Source organism: Lycorma delicatula, chromosome 12, assembly GCF_047948215.1.
Source record: "Lycorma delicatula isolate Av1 chromosome 12, ASM4794821v1, whole genome shotgun sequence".
Classification (NCBI taxonomy): Eukaryota; Metazoa; Arthropoda; class Insecta; order Hemiptera; family Fulgoridae; genus Lycorma; species Lycorma delicatula.
The window spans coordinates 78169012-78175011 of NC_134466.1; the positions used below are offsets into that span (position 1 = coordinate 78169012).

The 6000-nt window shown below is 34.9% G+C and overlaps 1 long non-coding RNA gene across 1 annotated transcript in view; it reads left to right on the plus strand.

Moving 5' to 3' along the window:
* LOC142333197 (uncharacterized) overlaps positions 1–5621 on the plus strand; it is a 56147-nt gene extending 50526 nt beyond the window's left edge. Inside the window, exon 4 of the long non-coding RNA XR_012758551.1 lies at positions 5450–5621. This is a non-coding gene — a long non-coding RNA (uncharacterized LOC142333197). The remainder of the gene's footprint in view (positions 1–5449) is intronic.
* The last annotated feature ends 379 nt before the right edge of the window (positions 5622–6000 follow it).

Sequence of the window (6000 nt, forward strand, 5' to 3'; positions counted from 1 at the left end):
GTATGTATGTATGTATGTATGTATGTACGTACGTACGTATGTATCTCGCATAACTCAAAAACGATTAGCCGTAGGGTATTGAAATGTTTGATTTAGGACTGTTGTAACATCTATTTGTGCACCTCTCTTTTGATTGCAATCGACTGGACCAAAAGTGTCCAAAAAAGCTCAAACTACAAAAAAAAACTGGATTTTGGACTTTTTCTTAACCGCAGTAATAAACCCTCATTCAGAGAGAGCTTTTCAGCGATATATCATAAGCGGTACTTATTTTCATCGGTTCAAAGTTATAGACAAGTAAAATGTTAATTAATGAAATATTTGGATCTTACACGGGGAAGGCGGTTTAAATCAGACTTTTTCTTCTTTTTTTTAATTTAAATATATCGATTCATTAATAATTATTAACCTCTGATTGTAAAAAATAATCGATACGATAAATATAATTTAATAATAACAATAACAAAAAAAAGGATGAAAAAATATCACAAGTTATTTATAAAATAAAATTTTATGTACATTTTCATTAAAAAAAAATGTGTATATGAAATTTAATAGGCGTACAAGGAAGTCATGTGGTTCCCACATCAGATTTTTTCTGTCTCCGGAGCCACCGTAAGGTATATGTGTTAAAATAAATGAAACGTAGTCGTGTACGCTCTCAGGTCAACCGTTCCTGAGATGTGTGGTTAATTGAAACCCGACCGTCAAAGAACACCGGTATCCACGATCTAGTAGTATTCAAATCCATATAAAATTATGTAACTACCTTTACTAGGATTTGAACGTTGGAACTCTCGACTTGGAAATCGGCTGATTTGCGATGCCGCTAGACCAACCCGGTGGGTGATATAGTATTGAGCCAAAATATCTGCAGCCATGTCGTTACCAACCTAACCGAAAATATCGTGCTTGGCTGACACCTGTAGTACGGCTAATGTAAACTGCAGAACTAACATTCGTCAAAATTAAACTATTTCGTAATACACCTCATTAATACGTAATTTATAAATAATTATTATGAATTCGTTAATTAATATATTTAGTTGATATTAAAATCAAAATACGATCTTAAAATAAGGTACTTTATCTATAGCATAAACTACACGTATTACTTTAAATCCAAATTTATCCGATAAAATGCGAAATTAATTAATAAAGTACGATGACTAAGTACGTTATTGTAATAGAAAACAAAATAATTAGGTAGTGTAATATTTAAAAACATATTTTCTGCCGATTAATTACAACTATTATCAACTATTTCATAAATTTTATTATAATAGTAAAATATTTTACTGCAATTACCCTACAACGAAACGGTAAGAAAATGATACGGTTTTATTTATCACCTATCACTTAACTATTAGCACTACGTTAACGATTAAGGATAATAAAAAAGTATTAATCAAGGCTATCCGCTCGAGTGATCATGTCGTAAGGAAGAAAGAAGATGACAGGAGAACAAAGAAAACAAACGAATTTGAACAGCGTTCCCTTAATACCATTTTGGTGTTACACCAAAATGTAACAAAAATGCCAAACAATGCCTACTCGTTCTCGTAACCTCAGTAGATGTTATTTTTTCCTAAGGAAGTTCCTAAATCCAAAGTGTACGTAAATAGACCCCTAATTTGGATGAACTTCAGAAGACTATAAGAAAGGAAAATGCTACCGTAACGCAAACGGTTGTGTTTTATGAGAGATTTGGTGAAAGGCTTGAAGTATGTCTAATGAAAAATATACGTCTTCTGGATGACGTCATTTTCAAAAGTTAAACTTTATTTTTTCATATCTTTTGTATAATCGAGAAATGGACGTATATATACGTCCGAATTAGGTTAATTTTAACAACATATTGTTGGTAGTTTCCAGTGTTGATTGTTACTTTATCACCAAAGCATGCAAGTGTGGGTTAGTCGGGTATCTGTCCCTCCCTAAAAAAAATTATATTTCCCAAGTAGTGAGAAAATTTATCCTAGGTCTTTTTTTACTAGTAAAGTAGAAATAAAACAAAGATAAATTACTAATATTTTTTATTAGTTTCACTTATATGTGTCTACTGGCTTTCGTTAATTTTAAATATAGAAACAAGTGAAACTTATTTAACGTATGAAGTAAACTGCACCGATAAAGATTTTCAGTGTCCTCTTTATTTTGTATGTCAACCGATTTGCGCATACAACGGAGACAAAACTATGACGTATAAAACTTTTGACTCTCTTTGTGACATGTTGCTGAAAAATTGCAAGCTATTTGGATCACAAAGTAAGTTAGACAATTTCACGATTGTATAGCCTTAACGCGATGAATAATGCTGACTGTAAAACGTTATGCGTTAATTCAGATGACACAAAAAAGAATGGGAACTTTACAATTCCCTCTGTGTACCCTCCAAACTCTCATTAGTTTTGTAAAACATTTTTACGGCAAAAGCCCTCGACTTTCCACTGCTCCATGAAGACGGAGTGGCAAGTTTGCCTTTGCGTAAAGTAGTGCTGCCGACTGTACATGGCAGCCATTACGCATTTCACTTTTTGTATGTATATATACTATATAATTGCTTTAATAATCGTAAAGTTACCTTTTAAAAAAAATGCATCTCTAAAAGTCATCTACTGAGTTTTGTTCTTTAAATTTTTTGTTTGATTTTTTGCATTCTAAAACGGTGGGCTGGCTTACTTTTTCGGATTCTACTTGTAAAACTAATTTTGTATAAAAATTTATATCTCAAGTTCGGAAAAACGAATCATATTAATATTTGGTAAGCGTCTTGGTAATAAAGTATTAAAATTAGCGAAAAACAGGACTTAAATACCTTCGCAAATTACAAAATGGAGGCCATGTTTATTTTTCAATTCTTTATATCTCAGTAAATATTAGTTTTATCAAAATTTATGTTATTTTCTAAAATATTAAGCCTTTTATTTTAAACAAAATGACATTTTAATTTTTAAAATCGGTTGACAAATAGCCGAGTTACTAGAGAAAATTGATGTTGTAATTATGTGTGTTTTCATGACCTCCACTTTACGTTCAATTCGATGAAATATTGTTTCTATTTATTGTTAATTCTAGTACTGTAAATTTATATCAAATAAGTAATAATTTTCTCACAATAATACACCTAATAATTATACACAAAAGTTTTTTCCCGTAACTCGACTATTTGTTAACCGATTTAAAAAAAAAAATAAAACATCATTTTGTTCAAAGGCTTAATATTTTAGCAAATAATATAAATTTTGATAAAACTAATATTTATTGAGATAAAACGGATTGGAAAATAAACATGGCCGCCATTTTGTAATTTGCGAAGGTATTTAAGACCTGTTTTTCGCTAATTTTAATACTTTATTACCAAGACGCTTACCAAATATTAATATGGTTCGTTTTTCCGAACTTGAGATATACATTTTTATATAAAAATCACAAGATGGCGGACCGTGGGAGAACGAAGGAGAAATTGCCATTTTTCCTAACGGTATTTTTTGTTTGGTTTTACGATTAGAATTCTAAAAAGTGCAGCCAGCCCACCGTTTTAGAAACGCTCTGTCTCATAAGTAATTACACTGTGAGGATTACACTGTAAGGATACACTGTGAGGGTGTTTTAATGATGCATTAATTTCAGTTTCTAACTTCTATATAAGGAATACAATATTTAAAGATTTATAGATTGTAGTACATTATTTATATACACAAAACTTTGTCGAACGGAAATATCTAAAAAACACCCATCTCTAAAGCGGAGCGTAGCATCACCGCATTTCAACTACAATCGAGGTAAGAATTTTCATTCGCTTTAAATTTCAACGTTTAATTTTTTTTAGCAGGTCTGTGGCATGAAAAGGTGATGCGTCTGGTTGCCAGATTACTACCGGACTGCGGGGGACTGAGGCAGCAGAGGAGGAAGCTTCTGTCTGGAGTGATATACTCCACGTTACTGTACGGTGCCGAGATACGGGGAGGGATCACTAGATACGGCGTATACAGGGGTACTTTTGAGTCGGTACACAGAAGGAGCTGCCTCCGTATTACAGCTGCACTTCGCACATTTTCTCGAGAGGCAGTCCAAGTGTTGGCGGGAATATTACCGACCTGGAGATCACCCGCAGGAAGAAGTTTAAAGAGCAACGGGTGTCAACACCTGCGGAAAAAAGGAGAGTGGCTAACTCCATTATGGAAGAAACGAGGAGAGAATGGGAGATGCGGTGGGACACTAGCGATACAGACCGATGGACATACCGCATTAACGGGGACCTAAGAAGTTGGTGCGAGAGGTCTCATGGCTCGTCGGATTACAGTCTCATACAGTTTCTAGCGAGCCACGCTGGGTTAAGAGAATATAGTTTTTGGTTTAAGCTTGATCATTCCGCTAGTCGTCCGGTGTGAGTAAACGAGGAAGAGACAGCGTATTTCGTCTTCCTTTGTTGTCCCCGATTTGAGGATGCGAGGAGAGAAATATTGGACACCATAGATAGAAGGGAATTGCAGCAGATCATGTTGGAAACCGCGGAAAACTGGACGGCTGTAGCAAGGTTTGTTAGGAAAATCATGGGGGAGCTGTACATCTGGAAGGAGTCTCGCAGGGGTAGAAGAAGTGGTCGTCGGAGGGTTCGGAGGTGGACAGGCACGCGGCTGAGAGCCTAGGGGGTTCCCCGTACGTGTGGGAGTCGCCTGGGTGTGATGAGGTCGTGGGCACCCCGCTCCCGCGTCCGATTAGTTACCCGTGAGTTAAGTACGCTGTAGTGTTCGATTGCCTGTGAGGTGTTTGTTTATGCGATCGGATGCGACCGATCGATTGTGGCACGATGTGTGGACTGTGAGGCGTGAGGCATTCTGGAGCGATGATTGGATGTCGTGGAGTATGTGGTGTGATTTTAGTCTGATGTGAGGTAACTTGTGGTCGTGTGAGGTCAGTGTCTGTTGACTGTGGTGTCTGAATGTGTGTGAGGGCGCATTCCCCTCTTCCAGAAGTAGTGCACACCAGCTGTACCAGGAAGTTTGAGTAGCCGGGGGTGGAGGTTTAGTCGGTAGATCGCAGGAACACATACGTATTTAATAACATCTTGCGAAACCTGTTTGCGAACTCGACACTGCCAAGGCGTCCGACAAGGTCACTTACTAAGACAATAAGTGCTATTCCAATGCAAATATGGGACTGGTTAGAGGAAGAAGTAGTTTACTTATGAGAAAAAAATGCCATTAAAAAAACATTAATGTACTAAAACAGTAACAAAATTTCCTTACTGTTTTGTCACTTATTACTTGGTAAAAAGTGTAAAAATTTTTTCTTTCATTGAGCTTTCCTTTGTACAAGTTTGCTTTAAATTACTTTTGGTACAAACAACGTTTTATTTATTTTTAAGCTATTTAGTGTAACTAATCGATAATAATATGTCTGTAACATAAATATACCTGTACACATATCGGTTTTATTTTTTCAGAGTGGAAAATAATAAGCGATGAAGAATGTTAATTATGCAACAACCATGATTTTTAAATTTAATAATAACCGCATAGTACATTTAAATTGCAAAATAGTATTGTATTATAAATCGTTCTTACAAAAGTCAATACTATGTGTATACACATGTTTTGCGGTATAATCATATATCATCAGAGATCTAATATTAAAACTTTTAACATTTGTATCGTAAATTTGTCATCAAAGAGTTCTAAATAATAGTTTAGTTCTTTTTATTTATTTATCTGTTACATTAATCCTTTGGAAGGCGGTTCAACAATCTATTGTAATTGGTATTGTTTCCGCTTAATTCAGCTGATTATGACGATTCGTGTAGATTTAAACCTGTTTACACCTATTCCTGTTTTTCCCTTAAAATTTTTAATAAAATATTATTTACACATCTAACAGCAACTTTATTTTCAAATAAATATTAGTCGCAAAGAAAATAATTTCTTTCGGCACGCTGGAAGGCGGAGGTAGATTTCACCGGTGCTAAATAGGGGATAAAAAAGATTTCCACCTTAAAGT